This window comes from Ailuropoda melanoleuca, chromosome X (genome assembly GCF_002007445.2).
Source record: "Ailuropoda melanoleuca isolate Jingjing chromosome X, ASM200744v2, whole genome shotgun sequence".
NCBI classification, from domain to species: Eukaryota; Metazoa; Chordata; class Mammalia; order Carnivora; family Ursidae; genus Ailuropoda; species Ailuropoda melanoleuca.
In genome coordinates, this window is record NC_048238.1 from 101,280,387 (window position 1) to 101,306,931 (window position 26,545).

At 44.2% G+C, this 26,545-nt stretch overlaps 1 long non-coding RNA gene across 4 annotated transcripts in view; it reads left to right on the plus strand.

Moving 5' to 3' along the window:
* The first annotated feature begins 516 nt into the window (after positions 1–516).
* The window catches only part of LOC109491067, a 51,838-nt gene continuing 25,809 nt past the window's right edge, over positions 517–26,545 (plus strand). The window contains exons 1-6 of one of the 4 annotated variants that reach the window (XR_004622401.1): positions 517–601; positions 2,373–2,408; positions 2,771–2,874; positions 3,234–3,380; positions 6,381–6,521; positions 18,283–18,370. This is a non-coding gene — a long non-coding RNA (uncharacterized LOC109491067). The remainder of the gene's footprint in view (positions 602–2,372; positions 2,409–2,770; positions 2,875–3,233; positions 3,381–6,380; positions 6,522–18,282; positions 18,371–26,545) is intronic. The other 3 variants (XR_004622402.1, XR_004622400.1, XR_002144463.2) reach the window with 3 other exon arrangements.

The following is a 26,545-nucleotide window of genomic DNA, read 5'->3' on the forward strand; positions in this document are numbered from 1 at the left end:
GTTGGGCATCTTTTGCTGAGGCCCATCTTTAGGTCAGGGGTCTAATGACAGAATTGCACCAAGGGAGGGCAGAAGAAAAATCTCTCCTTTGAATGGAATGTCATTCCAATCCAAACTCTTCCTCTGGAGAACTTGTTATTGAAGGCCTGACTCTCCTTATTACTTGCCTGGAGAAAACACATACTGAACAACAAAATGCTCTCAGAGACTAGACCTTGGCAATGTTCTTTGATGCCTAGTAGGACCACTGCAGAAAGAAAATATTAATGAGGCTGTTGCTGGGAGACGGGAGAGCCAAAAGCCCATGACATTGTAGGGGTTCCCCTGGAAATCAAGGCAATTTAAGTAGGTTTTAGATCAGAGGTTTTGCTATTAAAACCTGTTCTTTGATGAACATGTACTTTTTAGCATGTAACATTTAATATGATTTTATGTTTTTGGAGGAATTTGAGGATAATCCCAAGGCATTTCCTTTCTTTCCATACAGCTAATCCCTTCTTCAGAGCACAGCTCATTTTCAAGTGGCTGCTGCCGCTTTCCCCCCTCCCCTTTGGTGCGACAGCCTCAGAGCTGGCGGAGAGGCAGCGCGCGCAGCTAGCTGGTAAGTAGCTAAGAAATCTTTTGTAAAATAGATCCCCAAAATGTGCTTTTCAAAGCAAGTGACAAGTTTTGATGGAAGAGAATAATACAGAACTGTGTAGAAATTCCTGATTCTAATCAGCAGTATTGGGGAAATGGATTAAATTCTAACTATTCCATAGTCACTTTACTAGTTGAAAGCTCGTTTCTTAAACGGTAAATGAGTTGCTAGAAGGAAATACAGAAATCTCCCCTTGTGATTCTGGTAAGATATTTCCCAATGCATGACTTGATGGAGATGTTACCAAAATGAGAAATTGCACTCAGAACAGTACCTCAGCCTTACAAATGGTTGAATTAGACTTGATAGAATGGGTTACGATTGAAGATGTTCTCAGATCTAAGTTCCTATGCCCGTATGGAGAGAGCATGAGAAAACTGTTACTTTGCAATGGTAAGGATACCATACCTCTTTTTTTTTTTAATGAAGAAAATCATGTGACTGGATGTCTGTACAGGAGAGAAAATGAGGAGGGCAGCCTGTAATGTTCAGCTTAATTGCTTCATATAAGAGATGAACGTGTTGAATGGGAAAGATTAAAATTTGGTTTTAGGATGAAAAATCAGGAAAAAAGAAATAATGAATATTGTGACTGCTTTTATTTTGAAAATAATTGATTTGTATTCGTGGACATCAATTTGTACAGTAAGGCAGAATATTCTCAGTGCTGCTTTATTTGAAAAGGGCTGTGGGAAGGATCGCAGAGATTCCTATCAGAAAAGCTTTTATGTTTGTTTCTGAAATGTGCTTGAAAGTGCGTAGGCTTTTGTGCCCCCTTTTACCTGGAAATTGCATTAGTGGATCCATTTCTGCAAGAAAAAGAAAGCTGAAGTGGTGGTCTTTTTATTTCTTTGAAATTCAGGTTGTTTGTCCCTTCAAGAGGAAGGAGATAAAAAGATAGGTAGCTTTTTGAGTTAGATGAAGAACAATCAGGGAGGAAGAATAAGAAGGAAACGCTTTAAAGAAAGCTCGCAGGGCCATTTTTCCAAGCCAAAAATGTCTGCGGGTAGCATGTTTTGCAGGGGGTGTGGGGGAGAGCATGTTAAAGGCAAAGGGAGGGGGGCATTGAACTGAGCACTGCGGCAAAGAGAATGACTGACGCATCCAGGGACATGTGACTATTCTCTGGTGTAGTGAAGGAAATTTTCCAGGAGTCCATCTTGTGTAAGAAATTCTGTACCTGCTAACATGCAAATAATACTGTAATCTTCATGTAGTAAGTACTGAGTTTGGCTGGATCCTCCATTGGTACATAGGTACATTTAGGCTGATTTTATTGCCTTTATTCCTAGACTTTCTTATCTGTGCTCCTACTGCTTTTATAGCACTTATTAAAATAGCTTCTTAAAAATGCCATCTTTCCCCTTTATCATAAAAAAATCACATACTAATTGTTTAAAATTCGGAAAAACTACTCTCAGTCCCTCTTTCCTTAATACCTACAAATAAATGCATAGAAATATATATTTATATACAGAATGAAAATTATATGTACATATAGTTTTCAGCTTGCTTTAATAATCATTCAACAATATATTGGGAGCAATTCCTTATATTTTTTAAACATTCTACCAGGAGGCAATGTTTCGTGGATGCATAATTTCTGATTGTAGAGGTGTCCCACTAAATGTTCAGTTATTGAATGTTTATATGTGCAATTTTTGCTGTTATAATTTAAGGAATATCTTTCCATATAAACCTCTGTGTGCTTTTCTGTTTTTTTTTTCCCTAGGATAAATTCGTAGACGTGGAATTTCTGGATTAAATGGTATGAACCAGTTTAAGATTTCTCCTCCTCCACCACCACCTTACGCATTATCACCTAATTTATTTACCATATGTGGTAAAAACATTATTTCCCAGTTGTTGTTTGCCTATTGATTTTGTATCATTTATGCTGGGTTTTTTTTTTTTTTTACATGTCACAGCTTTACATTTTTAGATAGCCACGGTTATCGATTTTTGATTTTATAATTTATTTCTTTCCTTTGATGAGTATATTGACCTGTATTTTTTTTCTAGTTATTTTATTGCTTCATTTTTTACAATTAACTCTAATTCATCTGGAATTGATTTTGTTATGTGGTATGAATATGAAGTAGGATCTAATTTTGTTTTTTTTCCAAATAGGTCACCAATTGTTTCAGCATCATTTATTGAATAATCCAACCTTCTTCCACTGGTTTGAAATGGCAACAACTGCTCTCCCATTAGCTAGGGTATAATGTCCACAGGTCGGCCATTTTCTTTCTACCCAAGATGGTCACATTCCACAATAGCATTCCTACCTTCTTGCAGCTTCTGGCAGCATTCTAAAACATCATGTTTGTGCTCATGCCTTTCAAGAATTCTAGGCACATGCAGTTCAGGGCAGTGGTTTTCAAACAGGATTTTTAAATTTTAAATTTTCCAAAATTATATTTTATCAGACGCTTTTTACAAATTAAAATTGGGGAATCCGACTATATAAAACCACTGTTCCAGATGTGCTATTCCTCTTGAACACAGTTGGCATCCTAATTGTGTGTTAGTAACCCCCCGGGTTAGTGTTACTCCTAAGGTTCCTCCTTCAACCTCTTTTTCTACTCCTCAGGTACTCGGAGAATTAAAGCTGTCTGGACTCAGTCCCTGGAATTTTCTAGAATGGCATAAGAAGGAAATGTAAGAAATGTATGAGGAGCAGAAATTAATGTTTGCCAGCCTGTTGCTGGCAGTAGTCTGATCTAGGGATTTAAAGGAGGTAGGTAGGATGAGTCCCAGTCCATGCCGCCACTGCCACCATCCCTTGTAGGTAGACACACCCCAGTGGTTCACCTCTTTTCGATGTAGGCGGAAGGCTCCCGCATGAAACACAGACTCTTAGTAGGAGAAGAGTTTAATATTGCTCACAGAGATCTTTAGTTATTAAAATCACCTGCCACCCACTGTTGACCGCCCCACCCCTATCCCCACTCCCAACACAGCCTTTTTTCTCTATTGACTTCGGACTCTGGCCTCTAGCCTTTCCTGATTCAGGAAGAAAAATAGGGGGCATTGGGTGGGAGGATTCCTTGCCCGCCCTTATTGCAAGGGGCTCATTTGGCTCCTGGCCAGAGCCCTGGTCATTTCTTGACTTGCGCATTTAGGCTGTGATTTGTTTGCGACTGGAGGCTGGTTTCCCTGGTAACAGCAGCTCGCCTGGGCATGCGCATTTGCTCCTCTGCAGTGGCAGAATGCGGCCGGCTGCGAGGGAGGGCTGTGGTGGGGGCCGACGTCACTGAAGGAGCTCTCCGGTCGTGCTGTCAGTTTCTCTGGGCTAAACTGCCGTCGTCGTTATTGTAGTTAGAGCATTGTGTTACTTTTTAATACTTGGAAGGCTTTGAGCTACTGCCTTTTCTTCCAAATTTCCTGTTCTGAATACATGCAGCAGTGACCTCGAAGTATTCCCCGTGTTGGAGGCCTCTAACGCCCCCAGGGCCCTAAGGGGAGTCATGATAGTGTGGGCACAGGGAACAAACTGCCTGGTTTCAAACCTCGTCCTCTTGCTAGTTGCATGACTACAGTACCTAGTGCTTCCATTTTCTCAGATGCAAAATGGGGATTCATAATAGCACCTTTAGAACAGTGTCTCTTACGTAGTAACCATTGCGCTGCAATGTACAAACGTACCCTCTAATGTCCACTGGTCAAATAACACACACACACACACACACACACACACACACACACCCTTGCAGCACATAGACTCTTGCCATGACACATGGAAAAACACCGCAGCAGAAACGCTTGCCGCACAGCACACAGACATCCCCCATATCGCTCGGATTTACCCAAAGGCACACATATCCTCCGCAAGGCAAAAAGTCTCACCTAAGAGACACAGACCTGCCCCACGTGACACAGACTCACTCTTCCTTAAAGACTCCATCCATGACACACACAGAATCGCCGACATCACAGACTGCCCCCATATCACACAGGCCCTTTGCCTAGCACAGTCTCTCTAGCGAATATAGACTCACTCCACAGGACACAGACATGCCCTGCGGCACACAAACTCTCACCCCAGAACATGGTCTCTGCCCATGGCACAGAGACTCCCCACAGCACACAGATTTCTCCCAGTGCCCCACTGACTAAACCCATGGCCGAAATTCTCCCCAGGGCACAGACTCCCCTCTCATCCCAAAGACACTCCTGAGAGCATGTGGTTTCTCCCGCACCTCAGGGCACACAGCCTCACCCCGTAACACATAGATGCACCCTACACACATGGACTCTCCCCAGAACACAGGTCATGGCACAGCGTGACGAGCCACACAGAGGGACGTACTCTCCCATGACAGGTGGACTTGCTTCCTGACGCACAGACAAGCACCACAGGACCCAGACCATCCCACAAGGATGCAGACTTGCTCCATAGTAGGCGGACACTACCCAAATCACACAGACTCACCCCGCAAAACACAAACTAAACCCGTGGCATAGAGGGTTTCCCCACGACGCACAGATTCCCCCACAGCCAAAAGATTGTTCCCATAGAACAGTCTGTCCCACAAACTGAGATGCTCCACGGCACACAGGCCCTCCCCACTCCAGGCAGACTGGCCCCAGGGTGCACAGCCTCTCCCCAAGACTCAGACTTGTCCCACAGCACAAGGACGTGCCCCTAAGAACACAGACTCACCCCACAGCTTGAAGACTTAGCCCATGGCACACAGATTAAACCCAGAGCCCAGAGACCCTCTCCACAGCACTCAGACAAGCTCATCCCACCTCACAGAGATGCAGTGGCATATCGTACAGCACACGTGGCCCCCCATGGTGCACGGGATTGGGCCACAACACCCAAACTCGTCCTACCGTGCACAGTTCACTTCACAACGCGTGCAGTTCCCACATGATGCAAGTACTTGCCTGACAGTGACCCATTTGCCTGCCGCGTCTAGACCTCCACCATGCACACGGTCACCACGCAATGTGCACTGTGGCCCTGTGTCGACAAAACATGCCCCCAATTCCTTAGACGCACTGCAAGAAACAGACGCCCCCCGCAGCACACAGCACTGCGCCCCAGCATGCACATCGGCCCTGCAATGGAAAGATGTTCTGTGACGGACGCCCAGGCCACAGCAGCACCTACTCTGTCTCCAGAGTGTCCAGACCTGCCCTGCAGGGCCCAGTCACGGGCATGATCCAGACTCATTTCCCAACACAGATGCAACACACAGACACATCCCCCAGCACAGCGCTGCACCCCCACAGTGCACGTCATTGTGTCACAACACGCACTTGTTGTACAGATTCACCTCACCTCCTTACGCTGGCTACACATTGCGAACACATGCCCAAAACAAGTGCGACCGTCTGCTCTACAAGCCCCAGATCTGCCTCAAAGCGCTCGTGCCGCTGCCCATAACCGAGATACGCCCGAGCGTGCACAGGATTCCATCAGCGTGCACAGCTTCTCCCATTCACAGACACTTGCCCCGCAACACCCACAAACATGACTGAACACTGAGACTCACCCTACGTGCGCAGACAAGCCCTTCGGGCAGACACTTGCCCCACAACGTAATCACACTCACAAAACTTACAATCCAGGGGCGTGCCTGGAAACACACGCACAGATTTGCATCATAACACGGACTTACTCTAAAATGGAAAACCCGCTATTCACATAAACATTACCCAGCGCATAGACAGACACACAACACACATGTTACCCCTGCAATGCAAATATTTCCATCATCGTTTGTAGACCTACTTTACCCTATTATTGAGCTACAACTCTGGCCTGCGACAGAGACACAGCTTGTGTAGTGGTTAAGAGCAAGGCTTCTGGACCCAGACTCCCTGGTTAGGATCCAGGTTCCACCCCTTTCTAATCGTATCACCTTGGGTAAGTATGTTTCTCTGTTCTTCAGTTTGCTCGTCTGTAAAACAAAGAGAACAATAGGACCTACTCAAAAGGGTTGTTGGTGAGGATGAAGTGAGTTATGGTATGTTGAGTGCTTAATACCGTGCTTGGCATGTGGGAACTGTTGCAGCTGTTAATTTCTATTACTCTCACTGCCCCCAACCCTGCCACCATTACTATTAAAGGGAAAAGGTATTTGATCTGCCCCTAATACCTAGAGCCTGACAACACAAAGACTCACCACGTGATACATAGACTTGCCCTGGAACATGTAGAAATACTCTATAGCACACAGATAGCCCACCGTGACACCCCCACACAGCCTACAGGACACAGACAGAGCCCCAAACTAGATGCCGCTCACGAGAGACGGAGCTGCACCGTGATCAAGAAGTTTGCTCGCTCCATTATACACAAACTCATCCCATTATATTCAGATGCATGACACTAGCCTCACACTACAAAGCACAGACCCACAACACAACACACACACACACACACACACACACACACACCTTCATGCATGTACCCTGCGACTCAGTGATGTGCCCTATGTCACACCAACACACCCACACTCAGATTTTTGTTTTATAATGTGTGGATATATCTTCTGTTCACAAACATGCTCCTAAATTCATGTTCCTAAATTTACAACACTTGTGCTGTGATCCTAAGACGACTCTTGCAACGCAGACTCAGCCAACACTTCAGGCGTTCCCCACGATGCAGACTCATTACAATACACAGACTCATCCAGAGACAGCCAGACATGCTCTGCAGTACACAGGTCTGCTCCAGAACAGCTCAGCGTGTACACACACACCCTACACGATGCCTGGAGTTACATCGAAGCACACAGGCTAAACCCACAGCATACGGTCTTTCCTGTAAACTAAGGCTTGCCTCTCGGATCCCGAGAACACTCCATAATGCGGGTTGCATAGCCCCAGACACCTAGCGGTGCTTCGGTGTGGACAGAGAAGCCTCACGGTGCTCAGCATCGCATAACACACACCCCCACTCCACGGCGCACAAACGTGTTCCACAACACGAAGACACTTCCCACGAGCACAGACAGGCCCCAAAATGCATAGACGCTTTCCATGAGAACACACCCGTGCACGTGCGCACGCGCACACACACACATATTACAACACACAGAGGCATCCTACGGTGCACAGACCGCCCCTGCCCCCTGTAGCAATGAGCCTCAGAATACCCGGAGACCCCTACGACATAGTCACATTCCCCACAGCACACACGGCCCCCCAGGACTCGCAGAACTGCATCACCACGTACAAACTTCCCCTATAAAGCAGACTTGAGCAACAATACCCGGCCTCGCTCCACAAGGCACAGGTGCACTAGACTCATGAGAAAGCGTACCTTTCAACATAGGTACTCAGGCAAGCACACAAAATCCTTTGACAATCACAAAATCGCAGCACCACGCAATTCTCCTTTAAAGCAGAGGCTCGACGTACCGCTTACACAGGGCCCCACAGTAGAAAGCCTTGCCACGCGGTACAAACACTGGCACTTCGATGTCCTGACGCTGTAAAAGAATGCCCTCTCCACGAGACCCATCCCCCAATTCACGTGTAAGGCCCACATTACCTGGATGAATTTCATAATCCCTAGGTGCTCCGTAACCCAAGACATGCCGCAACACCTAGACATACTCCACAAGGCCCAGATATGTTCCCAAGCACGGCACACCCCAAAACAAAGGGGCAGCAGATTCTGATTAAAAGCTTATGCTTAGGATTCAGGCTGCCCGGGTTCCAATCCGACGTGTATTGTTTATTAACTGTGTGACTTTGGAACGGTTTCTTAACCTCTCTGTGCCTTATTTTTCTCAGGTATAAATTGGAATAATAATGGTACCTACTTAGTAGGGCTGTTAAGAGGAATAAATGAGTGAATGCCTATACAGTGTTTAGAACAGTGCCTGGCCCAGAATTAGTGTTACCAATGTTAGTTGATCTTGTTGTTGCTATTGTTGTTTCTACACAAGAAACTGGATGATGATGGTAAGACTTCATCTAAAATAATTAGAATCAACCCACAACATATAGAGTATACCCCCATAAAGCCCAGAATCACAGCGTCGCTCACACTCTCACCACCCTTTGCTTACAGTTCCCATAATGACTGCACTTAGCCCACACACCCAGAAGCAGCTACCACGCAGTCTCTGCAAAACACCTAGACTGACCGCGCAACGCCTAGACACACATTGCAATGCGCAAACATGCCCATGGTACAGTCCACTTATCCACACAGCCTCATCAGCTGAATGCGCCCTATCGTATATGTATATATCCACAGGCTCGACGATACACATACCACAGAACACAGCGGCCCCACAACGTAAATAACTCACTTTAAAATCCCTAGAAACAATCCATAATGCACAGACTTCTCCAACACACAGAATTGTATCATGCCATCCTTGTCAGAACCCACAAATGTCACCGGTATACCCCAAATGGCTCTCAATGCTCCGACTCACCCCATAATGCGGATTATCTTTCCATAGGATTCAGACTTGCTGCACAACACACCGGCTTGTGCCTCAGCCCGTGAATAGCCCCATTCCCCACACACCGATCTTCTATATGCAGAATCATACAACAAAGCAGACGCACCCTGCAGTGCCCGTATTAGGTACATAACCCACACACTGGCTCCAGTAAATGCCTTCATTTCACAACACCAAGACTTGTCCTACAACATACGGAAAACCTTCTCACACACAGAGCTGACACACAATACCTCGACATGCCCTACACTGTACAGACCCAGCGTCACAGTGCGGACTCCTGCACACAGTAGAGAATGGCATCACAGCGCACCATCTTGTCCCACTGTGCACTCTAGCACCCGCACAACCCACAGCTCCCCAAGGGAACGATTACATCACAATGCAAAGGCTCCAAACACTTTCAGTTGTCTCCACATCGTCCCCCAAAAGATATGCAGGACCCAAAGAACTCAAAAACAACCTATAACCACAGACTTACCCCACAATCTGCAAACACATCCCATAATGTGTTGCTATCTCCCACAATGCAGATGTCTGCCTGCATGACCCACGCTCACATCAGAACATTCAGAGTCAACTTACTGCTCCTAGATTACAACCCACAAACTTGCCCCACAACATACAGGAATGCCTCTCAAAGAATGAACATAACACTAACCCACAAGCTCACCCCATACACACAGAATCGTAACACAATGCCAACGTAGGCCCCACAAAGCCCATACTGCCACACAATACACATAGTCCTTACACAACACAGTCATGCACCACAATGCCACGTATAAACCCCAGCAAAGTCCAGTAAGGCATGGAACAGCATCACAGGACACAATCCATCGTACAATATATAGAACAACCTCACAATTAACACAGTTACGCCATGGTACAAAGATTTGCCCAAGCACTGCACACACATACACTACAAGATGTAGACACACCCTACAATGTAGAGATACGTCCCAAGGTACAGACTTCTCTCGCAATACATAGGAGTACATCACAGCCCAGCAGCTCACCATTCAAGATACAGATCAGCCTAACACACTTTCACCCCACAGCGCACTAACTCTCCAAATCCCAAACTTGCACAGATTTGACCCATAGGATTTCAGACTCACAGTATGGCACACAGATTCTAAAAATAGCTGCCAAATCATATTAAAACATAAAAATATAACCCCACAGAAACACCCTCACCAAGCTCATAGTTGCCCACCAGTTCCCCATGGTTGGAATAGAAAGGAGCAACGGCACTCAAACTCAGCTCACAGTTTTTTGAGTTGCCTCACAATGTACAGAACTGCATCATAATGCACAACCATGGCCGACAGAGACCTACCCCAGAGAACAAAGGCTCCCCCACCTCACACTTTCCACGCAATTCTCAAATTTGTGCCAAACACGCACACTCAGTCCAAAATACACAAACCCACCCTGCATCAGACACAGCATAGCACATAGATTCACCCTTGCTTAGAACCAACTGACAACTCACAATCGTCACACAATCCCCAGACACACAATACAATGTACAGACACTAGATGCCTCCCAAACAATAGAGAATCCAGTAACACTGCAGAGCTTTCCCTATAATGTCCACCTCACAGCACCCCAAATTGCACGGAAACACACACTTGTTCCAAAATGGACAACTTCTCCCACAGCATACATCCCACAATACACAGATATGCCTCATAAAATATGGGCCCCCCAGAAACACACGGTATTGCATAACAACTTACATTTCTCAAAACATACATTCCATAATCAGTGGACTCCTCCACAACATCCAGTCACATCCTCAAATGCCTAGACTCAACCCCACCCCCACCAGCATCCTGGTGCCGTAGCTCTAAAACATACCACAGAAAACAGGCTTGCCCCACAAATGTGTAGAAATTTATACAACTTCCAGATGCATCCTACAGTGCACAGACTTTACCCCTCCACAGTGTTATCCCACGATGCAGAGACTCAACCACAAAGCAAAAATTAGCCCATCACATACCACAGCCGCCAGATATGTGCCCAAACTCACAGACATGCACCACGGCACCAAGAAACACACCACAACATGCCTATGAGCCTCACAATACCCAGACTCCCCAACAACTCCCGCACTCACCCCTCAATTCTTAGACCAACTTATGATGTCACCAATGCTCCATGACGTAAGACTCCTACCACAGTCCATGGAATCCCATCACAATGCATAAATTTACCTCACAATGTAGAAATTCTCCAAAAAATGCCAAAACTTACTCCATAGGCATTCACTATTACCATAACACCAAGATTTGCCTCAAAACTCAGTTTTGCACCATAATACTACAGAAATGCCTCACAATACATGCAATGAACTTACAATGAACAGACTTGCCCTCCAATGCCCAGACTTATCCCAGAATGCCAAAACAGGCCCTAGAACCCACAGTTCCACAATGCAAAAATCTCCCTGCAATGCACAGCCTCACTCTACAACATAAAGTTACCCACTGTGGTGAGAATAGCCTGCACACATCCAGCCACACCCCCAACTTCACAGGCCCGCCATACAACACTAAGACATGTTTTACAGGTAATGCACAAAATAGCTCCACGATACGTTGATACAGCTAACTTGCAATGGACAGATGTATTCTAACACATGGGTTTCTGCTACAAACACAGAATTGCATTCTGATATACAGATTCACTCCAACACACACACACACACACACACACACACACACACACACACACACAGTCACTCCACAAGACAAATACCCCACAAAGAAAAACATGTAACCCCAAGCGCAGAATTGCCCTAGGGTACACAGACTTGCCTCGCGAGATGAAGACATATTACACAGTTTTTGCTCCTCAGAAGACATGCTTTACCACATAGCCTTACCCCACAAGGCACCCTCGATTCACAAGCTAGACACGGTCTATGGTGCACATACTCACCCCCACAACACCTTGGCAAAACCTCCATTGAAAAGATGCATTGTACAAATGTACAAAACACCTTGAAAATACACAGGCACTCCCCACAGTCCCACAACAGCCACGTCATGTTCAGACTTTGTGCCAAATGCAAATTCACTCCCAAACATCTAGAATCAAATCACAGGATACAAACTCAGCCCACACCAGGTTTTCCCCACAATGCACTGCTATACTCCATAGCACTCAGATTCTCCTACACACACAAAATCTCATCACAACCAACCTCACATCACCCCATAAAATCAATACATGGACTGCAATGCTACAGATAAGCTTTACAATATGTGGACTCGCCCCACACCACTGAGAGACACACCCCATGATACATAGACATGGCCCACCGCACAAACTCGCCCCACAAGACGAATCATCACCCAGCTTACAGCTCTCCAACTCAAGACACGCTTAATTCCACACCAGCATACCGCATCACACACAGAGATACGTCATAAAGCAGATGTGCCTTACAGCACATTGCGTAGTCCGCCTGCACAAACACAAGCTCCCCCACACCCAGACTTGCCCCTAACAACCCATACTCTCTTCACAACCCCAGAACACCCCGAACACCACATCCGCAATCAGCCTGTATCATACACACTTGCCCCACGATACTCAGCATCGGACCACAACCTCTAGAAATGCCATACCATGTACAGACACAACCCCATACCTGAGAGACTCCCTCTGCTTTACAAAAAACCAGCAGAGATTTCCCATAAGGCACAGACATACCCTACAATGCAAAGACTTGCCCTATGACAAAACAATTCGCTAGGAATCTCTAGAATCAACCCATGACACATAGTCTCACCCCATTACTCCAAGATATATCCCACAATGTACAGACTGCAATGTATACACCACGACACCTAGACATGCCCTACAACGTAAGGACATGTTCCACAATCCCCAGACTTTCCGGATAGTACACCCGAAAAATCACAGCCATGAAAGCCAGAACACCCAGAGTCACTCCCACAAAGCACAGTTACTCCAAATCAGAGACTCAGGACTCACAGGACCCATAATTCGTAGAGACAACCCACAATCCCCAGCTTCCCCTCATCTCCCCTTGCTCTGCTTCCCTTAATGTGCACTGAAAGCACATGCATGAATCATCCTAGTCACAGACTGACGTCACGAGAAACTCACTCACAGCACCTACGATTTACTAATACTTCCCAAAACCCACATGCTTGCCCCACAACATCTCGACCCACATTCCTTCAGACAGACTCACCCTACAACATAGGACGCATCACCCCCAAACAGGTAGCATCCACCCACAGTACAGAGAGATTTCCCTGTAACAGGATTTTCTCCACCACACTCAGACTCACCTGACCTCACCAGTCTCGCCCCACACCTAGCCTCATGCAGTAGCTCAGAGACTCGCTATACAACCAGAGACCTAACCCACGACACATTTCACCGCGTAACATCTAGCCGCACAGCATGACACAGAGACGTGCCACCTAACCCAGAAACTAGCCCCAGAACCCTCAGACCTGCCCCACAGTCCTGAGTCTCATACCACAACCCAGAGAAGAGCCATACAGAGACACATAATCCACAACACACGTATTCAACCCCACGACACCCAGACTTGTCCCAAACTTCCCAGGCACCTCTAATGATACCCAGACTCGTTACACAATCTGCAGGGGGCCTCACACACCAAGAAAGAGAGATGTGTACGCTGACACTAGAACATTCCACTTCACTTCATGAGGCACATTACTCACTCTATCACAATTGTCCTCAACAACATGTTGCTCCACAGGGTACGAACAGAGGACCCGTGTGCTCACACAGAACTCTGGCAAGTGACTTCACTTCTTCGAGTCGGTATACGCACATGTAAACATGGACAGAGTACTTCCTTTGAGGTCATTCCAAGAATTAAGAGAGATCATTTCAAGAAAGAATCAAGGTTTAGAACACAGTCTTTGGAGACAGACGTGCCCGTTTACTGGTTGCTGGGACCTGGGCACATTCGGTAGTAGAAATGGTCAGTGGTAGGGCAGGAGGAATATGGGTTTCGTGTCCATCAGGCCTGGTTTTCAATTCTGCCCCTGCCGCCTGTTGGCTGTATGGCCTACAGAATGCACTCTAATTCCCTGGTCTTCGGCCCTCTTTTGTAAACTGGGGAAGGCGCTGGGTGCTGCCTCCCAGGCTCTTGTAAGGAGTAAATAACACCAGGTATCTTAACCTGAATTTCTAGCCAAAGCAAAGTAGAATGAGGAAGAAAGTAGGAGTGGCAACTTGGGGGGCCTGTGTATTAGGCAACCCTGGGGAAGCGGAAGGTGGGATGGAGGCTCTATGCCATGGGCTTTGGGCAGCCAGGAGGCAGCATGTGGGCGCTGGCTGGGGCCAGAGGTGAGAAGGAAGGTAGGTGCAGGCCAGAGCCTCTGACAGAAATGCCGCAGTGGCAGCGGGATTTGAAGAACTGAGAAGCCACCTGCTTTTTGTTTTTAGATTATAAAAAGCCTCTGTGTTATTAGACCATAATCACTATCTTCAATAATCAGCATTTTCCAAAAGGTCCATATTTTAATGTTTATTTTCTTGGCTACCTCAAGAATAGGAAGAAAATCTTGAGCGCCTTCTGCTGGCTGTGTCACGGAAAAGCAGGTGTGCAAATGACTAGAAAAGTCTCTCTGAAAGAACGTGCTCGCATCTACACACGTATATTCATCATAGATAGGTATACACTAGAGCACACACACACACAGACTCACACACAGCGTCAGAGTTGTTCACACTGACCTAGACCTACAGATGTGTCATAATCCCACAGGCCATATATTCTTACAGCCACAGTCAGAGACATATGTCTGCACAAGTATGAGCATAAAACTCGACAGCGGCCCAGTGTATACACAGATACATAAATGCATACACATGGATGCATGCAAATGCCCGCCGTTCCGTGTGTAGGCTCAGAGCAACATCTAGTCATAAATACGTAAGATACATTCACACAGACCCAGGGAAGCACGCAGAGACATCTCTGCTGACCTGGCTAGCACCCAGAGGATGTATTTCCTGATTCAGAGCCTCAAAGACACAAAAACACAGATGTGCACACATATGCACATACAAAACCACACAGATGCCTCCAGAGGTTCACGAGGCCTAGACACAGTCTCAGGCACCCCCAGACATTTATGCGGACATGGAGACAGGCATGCAGGAACCCACACAGACACATACGTGTTTGCATGTCTGCACACATACCCACGGACAGACGCGTAGCGTCATCCACAGACGCAGGTGTATGTGTTTCTACTGATGTGCAGACACAGAGGCAGTCACGTAAACACTGCAACACACATTCGTTCATAGGTTTAAAACAGTACTTACTGGCATTTTCCTGCTCACAGAGTCACATGCATGTACACACGGAAGCATAGTTGTCATCAGAATACACAGACATAAACACGTTCATGCCTGCACATGCAACACATGTGCTCCTGCTTACCATGAACATTCAAATGCACACACATGAGCACGCATGGCAACGCAGGTGAGGGTACCACAAAGGAGTAGTCATGCATGTGGGTGTACATATGGAAATACACGAGCACACGGGTGTGCACAGATAAATGCATTTGTACGTGGAGAAGTATACACACACACAGATACAAAACAGACGGATCCATAAAGAGAGTTCTACATGCGTCCACACACAGAGATACTGGTACATGCATTGAGAGAGATGCTTTTATAGAGAAGAGAGGTGTGTTTATAACGATCCAGAGAGAGAGAGAGAAAGAGGGGGAAGATGGTTTAGCAGAAATGCTGTTATATGGAGAAGCATGTACCTACCCACAGAGACACAGGCCTAAAGACCTACACAAAGATATACGTGGGCAAATGCATCTGCACCCACAGAGGCTCGCTCAGATGCATGAGAGGAGCGTGCAGAGTCGCGCACACATGCAGAAACACAGGGACGTTCACAGAGACGCACGCGCGTGCACACAGGCCGAGAGGTACACAGACCCGCACCCACATAGAATCACGAAGAGATGGCTACAGCAGCTTGAGCAGACGCAGGCGGAAGCATATGTACAGATTTCCACGCGTGCAGGTCTTCTACATGGATGTACAGACAGACTTGGGGGCCCCCAGACAGAACCCTGAACACAAGCACACAGATGCCCGCAGAAGCATGCGTGTCTGTTGGTCTGTGCACATAGTCCTAGAAATGCATGCACCCTGCCAGAAGCCAGCACATCTTCCAGACACAGTTGCACAGACACTTGTATGTGTCACCATGTGTATGCATGCGAACAGATGAGTACGCATGCCGCAGAAGCACGCACTCAGACGTGCACGGTTCTCATGCAGATAGAACGCTTCTATTACGCAGCAACATAAACATCTGCACACAGACACATGTGCATTCACCCAGAGGCTCACCCGCAGAAATTCATTCTCATGTAGACAGATGTATGCAGACGCACTCACGCGTGCCCCTGTGGACGTGCGGACGGTCATGCAGACACACACAGGCAAACGGGGGTGGATGAACAGAGGCCCGCACCCGTGAATACGGAAGCACCTAGACACAGATAAAGACGCTTCCAGCAAGAGTGTATAGCCACAGACACAGCGCCCGACACTCAGACATACACACAGACGTTGTGTCCACACAGACATACAGACATGCAGCTACTCACGCGGATGAACCGTAGCAAGCAGCAAACATGAGGACTAAGTATTTCCACGTAGACAGAGACGCTGCTTATACACATGGACTCATGCCGAGGTCTGCACCTGCGAATACAGGCGCGGTTCCGCGGCCTTGCATCTGTAGACAGAGACGTGAGTCCTGCCTCCAAAAAAGACGAGATTTCACCTACTCAGGGGGTGACCCACTCCAAACCTGTCTTACAGGCACGTGCACACACAACTCCGTAAAGGCACTGGCCTATACAGACATATAAATGCCCGTGCAGATGTCCCCGCAGACGCCGGGTGTACCCACCAGAACTACACAACATCCTCAGCCTATAAAAGTAAGAGACAGACACACGTTTACCTACCGACGACACGGACCTAAACACGGTAAAAAGTACAGACATATCCACAGGCACACAAAGGCTCAGACATGTACCTTCACATGTCCACACATACACACGTTGGCACACGTGTACATATAAACAAATGACCTACAAATGTACCCCTATGCCCATGTGGCACTCAATCCTAAATGTACATCAAATATATGAATGCGCACACACACACACACACGCATCCGCCAACACAGGCATATAGATGCATATGGGGACCTGATCATGCTGCGAACAGAAACACAGGCACATGCGCAGACCTGGAGACATAGGCAGGGGTTTATACATGTGAAAACACAGAGACTCAAACGCTTAAATAAAAGCACACACAAACTTTTCCAAAGGAGGCTGTGACTTTTAATGTACCTTTTTCTTAGCCTCTTCAAAAGAAAATGGAAATTATTGAGCTCCCTCTAATGTCTATACAGTATAAAAGCAGATGTACAGATTACCAGAAAGAGATCTAAAAGATCTGGGGTACACAGATGTTTGTGTGTGTGCACACACTCTTCCACATGCACAGAACCACCGGCATAGAATCACACAGAAGCACAGAAATACAAATGTGCATAGCCAAATACAGAAAGATACATAGATGCGTGCACGCGCACATGCGTGCACACACACACACACACACACACACACCACTGCAATATCACACAGTGTAATATTTAAGGGCATGACTATTGAATTGGGGAAAAAAGCCAAACCTGCATTTTCTTCCTAACTCAATGATTTGGGGCCATTTTTCTGCTTTCTCAACTGTAATATGGGGGTAATATTAGCACCTACCTTTTAGAGCTGTTTGAAGATTCAGTGAAATGAAAGTCTTAGCCTCATGCTTGGAATGTCATAGATGTTGCTGATGCTTTTTGGTTTTACCAGAGGTGAAGTTCTTAGCTGCATAAGGCTTGGGTTTTGTGGTCAAAGTGTATGGTTATATCATAGACTGTCTTAACATTATTAATGAAGGGCAGATTACCTTCACAAGCAAGGCCATTTCTGAGATTTTCAGAGATGTTAAGGGCTTATTACTGTCTCTGACAAATGGAAATAAATATTTCCTGCTATTGTTTGTTGTGATTGTCGTTGTTATTCATATCTTTTTCCCTTTTGCAGGAGGAGATTGGACGATTGAGAGAGCCCTTGGAAGAGGGGAAGAGGGCTTCGTTCCCAGTGTGTATTTGCCACATAGTGACCATAGTGAGTAAGTACAGTGTTTATGGATTGCTCAGAAATATCCCTAAAATTTCACCCATTGCAAGGTTGCCTAACTGCCCTGGCAAATAGGCTGGTATACTTCAAGTTGTAGTGATTGCTGGTATATTCAGAAATTAAAAAATAGTAATAAAATAAATCTTTCTTTCTAAATTTCCTTTCCCCCACTTAGTTTTCCTCTGGGTGTCACTGAGACTATGTTCTACAGCAGTGGTTTTTAAACTTTCTAATTATAGGCCTGCTAAGATAACTTTGAAAAACTATCAACTCCATCATCCATCTTGAAGTTGGCATCTGAAATTTCTTATCATAAGTTTGTTTGTAGTTATTATTTCTAGCATATTATAAATACTTATACTTTTAAATAAAATGATTTAACCACATTTGTACATTTATTCAGTGACCTAAAAATATAGGAGCTTGATACTCATCACTGTTGATTTAAAAGCAAAGAGAAAATATGAACAGTCATAAATTTTCATGATCTTATCTCCTTGAAATCACCATTCTATTTAAGTCCACTCAGTAATGTATCCTAATGTAATGTGTTCTTATGTTTAAAAGCCTTTTATTGGTCATCCGACTGTATATCTCTGCGAAAAGTATAGATGGATTGAGATAAATTTTCCTATAATGCTAAGCCTATTAAATATTAAACTTTTTACCCTTAAAATATTAGTAGTATACAGTTTATCAGAACAGTATAAAATGCTACGTATTTTGATAAGTAATTACTAAAAATGAAAACTCAAAATTGGTTGGAAATGCATGTGATTGTTCATTTTCCTCCAAGTTAGTTCGTGACTCTGAGGATAACTGTTACTTCTAATGAGACGGTACAGTATCAACTTTATTCCTATTTTTCACTTTTAGAGCTCAAAGAACTCAGAAAACTTTATTCCCATAGAATAGAATGAATGTCCAAATCGTAAGTTAAAAATCACGGTGATCTGTCACCAAAAATAATTTTTCATGATTTAAATGTTTTAATTAAAATTTAAAATTTGTAATGGACAACTTGATTAGGCTTATCTTTACTTCCATTAAAACAAAGAAGCCCCGATTTATGAAAGGATTTCTTGCTGAATCATTTATTTCTGACTTTCTGGTAAGCTTACCAAAATGACTTTATCAGGATTTAGCAAATGACTATTATATTTGTCATACTTGCATTTTGAGGCATTATTTTTAATCCAGTGTACTTACAAAAGGTTGGAAAAATCAAACTATTTAGATCAATATGCCTGAACCAATACAATAATTTTGATAAAGTACCTTTAATTTATTATCCTTTAAATATAAAACTTTGAGGCTGCAGATTTGGATCATTGATATGTATTTTGAGGAGTATTATTAAAACCACAGAGAAATCAATTATGGGACACCTTCTGTTAAATAGTTTTCTAACAAAGTAAATAGATTAAAATTATAATGAGATTTTTATCTGTTTCAAAATATATTATGAGATTAAATGATAATTTTGTTTCTCATGTGATTTTAAGTTAAACAATGTAATATGTAGAAAACATTATAATTCATGTATAAAACAAGGAATCTGATGGCAGGCATTGCTTCCTTTGGTAAACATGTATGCATGTGTTTTTGGAACTCTGGTGTTGGGTTTCAGAAAATAATTAACTAGGAATCATGTACAAAAATTTGAAAATCCATTAACTTCACTAGACCACAGAATCAAACTTTTCAACCGTATTTTATGAAAGAGGTACGTATATATAGCTGGTCTGGAAGCTACAATATTTTGTTTTTGATAATGTGAGGTAGAAAATATATAATTAATTTATAAAGTGAAATGAGTTTTGACTTTAATTGGAGAAGATACTTCAAGATACAATCTGAGAAAACAGGTTTTAAGTAGTTTAATTCAATGATGTGTCTTATCTGAAAGAAATTACATACAATTTCTATGTATCAGTTTTTCCAGTGTAAACATTTTGTCATATGGGAAGACGTTCTAGTTGTTCTTAAAAGAATCAGCGTCAACAGTATATACCACCATTAGTTAGGAGGTGTATTTCTTTCCAATTAATGATGCATTTAAGCGATCAGTATTGAGGATAGTTGCAAAATAATGCTTAATTTTAAGCACCCGGAAAAAAATTGCTTTTAGGCAGATCAATTTTAGTATAGAAGACCTGTGGGAGTTGAGAATGTGAGAGTGGATCCCATGCAAACTATCCTTGCTCACATACTTCTTGAAAAGATTTCACGTACCAGTAGCCTAGTGTGAAGACCACTGCTCTAGACTGTTTTCAGCAGGATTGCTCCGGAACAATGTATTGCTGTCATCGTTGAGATAATTCATCATAGTTCACATGCACAATTTCTGCTGAATGCTTCTGTGTTTGAGCAAAATGTTCTGGAGGGGATTATTTTATTTTGCTGACAAATGTTATATATTGACTAGACCTGTATTGTCCAGTATGGGAGCCACACGTGGCTACTGAGCATTTGAAGTGTGGCTAGTACAAACTGTGATATATCCTAAGTGTAGAACGCAGTATACACCAGATTTCAGAGACAGGGCAAACATAAAAAAACAAAAAACATTTCACTAATCTTTTTATATTGATTCCACGTTGAAATAGTATTTTGGATATATCAAGTTAAATAATACATAGTATTAAAATTAATTTTACCTCCTCTTTATTTTTTTTGAAGATTTTATTTATTTATTTGACAGAGATAGAGACAGCCAGTGAGAGAGGGAACACAAGCAGGGGGAGTGGGAGAGGAAGAAGCAGGCTCATAGCGGAGGAGCCCGATGTGGGGCTCGATCCCAGAACGCCGGGATCACGCCCTGAGCCAAAGGCAGACGCTTAACCGCTGTGCCACCCAGGCGCCCCTACCTCCTCTTTAAACTGCTTAAAATGCTGCACATGAAAATGAAAATTACACCTGTAGCTTGTATCATGTGTATTATATACGATAGTGCCGCTCTGGACCTTACGTTGGAACTCTTGAATTTCCTCTAAAGGCCTAACCACAGAAAAGATGGCTTTGCCCACTACTCTGGTCCAGTATATCGGTATTCTGATGCAGCCAGGACCTCTTACTAGTGTTTAGGTTTTCAGGTTGGGGGAAACTCTAGTTGTAAGCAGGAAAAAGTAAAAACAAAAAACAGAAAAACCCCTCAATATTCCATTAAGGATATTTAAAAAGTAGTCTTTCCTAGTACCTCGGCGTTTTCTCAACATGAACTTCAGACGGCTTCTAAGTGGGTGCGCATGAAGCTTTTCAAGGTCCCCAAACTGTCAGTGGCACATACTGCGTTCTGTCGACGACGGGAAGGGTTTCATCACATTTGCGATGCTTTTCTCTCTGTAATCATGTTTTTCTGGAACACCAGGAAAGAAAACACGCGCCTCTAAATAAGCTAGGATGCGGTGTTTTCTTATCAATAGAATGGTAATTTTATGCCGACCGAGAGCTCCTTTGGGCTTCTGCAGATGCATGTGTTTGTCGCCCGTCATGCCATTGCAGTAGCCTGGAGCACATCTGAGTAGACGGGGGAGATGACAGCTCCCGGTCAGCCGCCGCCCGGCTGACAGTAGTTGTAAAATGCCCCTGACTGTAAGGCGCGTTCCGATGTCCGAGACGTGAAAAAGGGAAGAAAAGACATATCTTAGAATCGGGTAAATATGGTAAGTCCTTTGTCAGGAAGAAAGGACCACGGAAGACAGAAAGCAAACCCCAAGACATCAGCCTAGCGAAAACCCCTCTTCGCCGTATTACTGTATTTGTGAGAAACAAAATGTGGCTTCTATCTGAACACGGATCAAGTGTACTTTAGCATTGCATTCTGCCTGTCACCTTCGTTGCTTGATGGTTCTAGCATTCTCTTACTTGTTTCCTGGCTTGGGAGTGGGAGTCGCGATGGGTAGAGTATGGTGGGGGGCAGACTGGATCTCTCCAGCCTGAAAAGGTCTAGTGGCTCTGTTGTGAAAACCACTTAGCCCAGTCCTGTTTGTTCTTGGTAAGTGGGCTAACAGGGGGAGCCTGTCTCCTTGTCATGGCTTAGTTTAATTTTAATGTGTTCATTGTATCCTTTCTTGACTGAAGGGCTTGAGAGGGGGAGGAATGGGGATTGAGCGGCTTTTCTAGTTCTTGTTCTATATAGTCCTCGAGAGGGTCTGCGAGATGAATCAAACTCCGCAGGAAGTACATTATCTCAAGAATCAATGAAAACAACCCTAGATTTGCCATCCAGGAATTGTGACACATCTCTGATTCTAATGATACTCTTGATGATATGAGATTTGCAAGAGATAACAAAAACAAAAGTTTTCACAAAATGAGAATAAGAGAACCAATACATGTTTCTTTCATTGTCCCTACAGTTCAACATTATACTAAGACTTACCTCTTAAGGGCCCAAAAGCAGGGCCAGCTTCACGGACTGGTGACTTGTGAGGCTCATAGGGCTCCATGCTTGGTTTAATGCTCTGCTCTAATGGTCTTGAAATTCTTAATATGTTTTGAAAAACAGGCCCCAGCTTTCCATTTTGCGTCGGGCCCTACCAATTCTGTGGCCAATCCTGTTCAAAAGGGGATACGTGCCAAAGAAAAATTAACTGAAGTTGAAAGTTAAATTAGAAGCATTGCTTTTCTAATGTCGTGTACTGAAATGGAATTCTTTTTGTCATTCCTCATAAACATAGTATCCACAAGCTCCTCTTGCTGTCCAACTAGGAATACTAGTTGCGGAAGTAGTAATAGAACTAGTAGTAATATTCCACAGCCCCTTATACTGACTCCCTCATTTATTAATATGACCTGGGGCATCTTCTGTGTCTCTATTTTCTTTTTAAAAAAAATTTTAAAAAGATTTTATGTATTTATTTGAGAGAGAGAGAGCATGAGTGGGGGAAGGGGCAGAGGGAGAAGCAGACTCCCTGCTGAGTGCAGAGCCTGATGCGGGGCTCAATGCCAGGACCCCTGAGATCATGACCTGAGCCCAAGTCAGTCGCTTAACCGACTGAGCCACCCAGACACCCCTCTCTCTTTAAATTTTTTATTTTTATTTTTTAAAAAGATTTTATTTATTAATTTGAGAGAGCACACATGAGCAGGGGGGAGGGGCACAGGGAGAAGCAGAGTCCCCACTGAGCAGGGAGCCTGAGGCAGGGCTCAATCCCAGGGCCCCGGGACCATGACCTGAGCCGAAGGCAGATGCGTCACCGACTGAGCCACCCAGGTGCCCCAAATTTTTAATTTTTTAAAATTTTTATTTATTTTTTAAAAATATTTTATTTATTTATTTGAGAGCGAGAGAGAGCGAGCACACACAAGTTGGGGGGAGAGGCAGAAGCAGACTCCCTGCTGAGCAGGGAGCTTGCAGGGAGCTTACAGTGGGGCTCGATCCCAGGACTCTGGGATCACAACCTGAGCTGAAGGTAGACGCTTAACCGACTGAGCCACCCAGGCAACTCCCAGATTTTTTATTTTTATTTTATTTTATTTTACTTTAATTCCGGTATAGTTGACACACAGTATTATATTAGTTTCAGGTGTATAATACAGTGGTTCAGGGGCACCTGGGTGGCACAGCGGTTAAGCGTCTGCCTTCGGNTTCTCTGTCAAATAAATAAAAAAAATAAAATCTTTAAAAAAAAATATAGTGGTTCAGCAATTCCATACATCAGCTGGTGCTCATCAGAACAAGTAAACTCCCTTAATCGCCATCACCTATTTCACCCATCCCCCCACGCCTCCCCTCTGGTAACCAACAGTTTGTTCCCTATAGTTAAGAGTTTGCTTCTTGGTTTGTCTCTCTCTCTTTCCTTTGCTTATTTTGTTTCTTAAATTTCACATATGAGTGAAATCATATGGTATTTGTCTTTCTCTAACTTATTTCAGTTAGCATTATACTCTGTAGCTCCATCCATGTTGTTGCAAATGGCAAGATTCATTGTTTTATGACTGAGTAGTATTCCATTGTGTATATATTGCCACCTCTTCTTTATTCATTCATCTGTGGATGGACATTTGGGCTGCTCCGTAGTTCTACTATTGTAAATAATGCTGCTATAAACATAGGGGTGTATATATCCCTTCGAACTAGTGTTTTCACATTCTTTGGGTAAATACCCAGTAGTGCGATTACTGGATCATAGAATAGTTATATTTTTAAATTTTGGAGGACCCTCCATAATGTTTTCCAGAGTGGCTGCACCAACCTGCATTCCCACCAACAGTGCGGGAGGGTTCCCCTTTCTCCACATCCTCACCAACACCTGCTGTTTCTTGTGTTTTTGGTTTTGGACAGGTGTGAGGTAGAGTTTCGTGTGGTTTTGATTTGCATTTCCCTAATGATGAGTGATGTCGAGCATCTTTTCATGTGTCTGGATGTCTTCTTTGGAGAAATGTCTGTTCATTTCTTCTGCCCATTTTTAAATTAGATTATTTGGTTTTTCTGGTGTTGAGTTGTCTAAGTTTTTTTATATATTTTGGATACTAATCCTTTATCGGATATGTCATTTGCAAATTCTTCTCCCGTTTCGTAGGGTGATTTTTAGTTTTGTTGATTGTTCCTTTTGCTGTTTAGAAACTTTTTGTTTGGTAGTCCCAATAGTTTATTCTTGCTTTTACTTCCTTTGCTTCAGGAGACGTGTCTAGTAAGAAGTTGCTGCAGTTGAGGTCACAGAGGTTGCTGCCTGTGCTCTCCTCTAGGATTTTGATGGTTTCCTGTCTCACATTTAGGTCTTTAATCCATTTGGAGTTTATTTTTATGTTTTATTTAGTGTAAGAAAGTGGTCCAGTTTCATTCTTTTGCATGTAGCTCACCAGTTTTCCCAGCACTATTTGTCATAGAAACTGTCTTTGACTGTCTTTTTCCCATTGGATAAACTTTCCTGCTTTGTCGAAGATTAATTGACCATATAATTGTGGGTTTATTTCTGGGTTCTCTATTCTGTTCCAGTGATCTATATGTCTATTTTTATGCCAGTACCATACTCTTTTGATTACTACAGCTTTGTAGTATAACTTGAAGTCTGAATTTGTGATGCCTCCAGCTTTGCTTTTATTTTTTTTTATTATGTTATGTTAGTCCCCATACAGTACATCATTGGTTTTTGATGTAATGTTCCATGATTCATTGTTTGCGTATAACACCCAGTGCTCCATGCAATACGTGTCCTCCTTACTACCCATCACCGGGCTAGCCCATCCCCCACCCCTCCCCTCTGAAGCCCTCAGTTTGTTTCCTGGAGTCCATAGTCTTTCATGGTTCGTCTCCTTTTTCAAGAATGCTTTGGCCATTCAGGGTCCTTTGTGGTTCCATATAAATTTTAGAATTGTTTTTTCTATGTGTCTCTATTTTCTCATCCATAAAATGGCAGTGCCATCACACCTGCCCTTCTTAACCCCAGATGAGGCTGATTTAGAATGAGATTGAAATGCCCATGGAAGTACTTGTGAACCGTAAAGGCTGAAACAGATGTAAAAGATTATTACCCTCCCCATTATGGAATCTGGGAGGCAATCCAACTCAGGCCTCCAGGAGCCCCAGGCAGATCCTCTGGGGCAATGTCACAGCAGCTTTTTCTAGGGCACCTGCAGCTATATCTGGGGTTGGGGAGGGAGCGGCTAAGGGTGCTAGCCACCTCAGACTGCCACAGACATTTTCGTATTGCCCAGAATGCAAGTGTATTCAGAATTGCCATTACCTGAGGAAGAAAAGGAAACTTTGGTCTCCATTGTGTGAAGGAACACATTTTCTCCCATGTAAAGGGGAAAGTGGCTCAGCAGAGACCTTGATCAGGTTGGGAAATACTGCAAGGCTTCTAAGTGTGCAAGAATGTGGGTCAGTGACTCCCATGGTGTGTCCTCAGGGTCTCATTCACACAATTGCCGGGTTTTGTTATAATGCAGTAGAGAGAGCTGAAGGTGGCACTTCAAATGAGGTCACAGAAAATGCCATTCCGGTTATCTTGGCAACGTCTCCTGTCACTGATGCAACACGGTGATCCATAGTTTGTCTTACTTCATATATCATCATATATTGGAGATCACTGAACACTGTCGCTTGTGCGGGGTGGAAGCAAGGCTAGGCATGCAGGTTCTTAGGAATGAGCGTCCAGGAGAAGGCTGTGTTCTGGCTGAGAGGATACAGTGTACTTGGTTGCATATCTCTGTTGGGAAA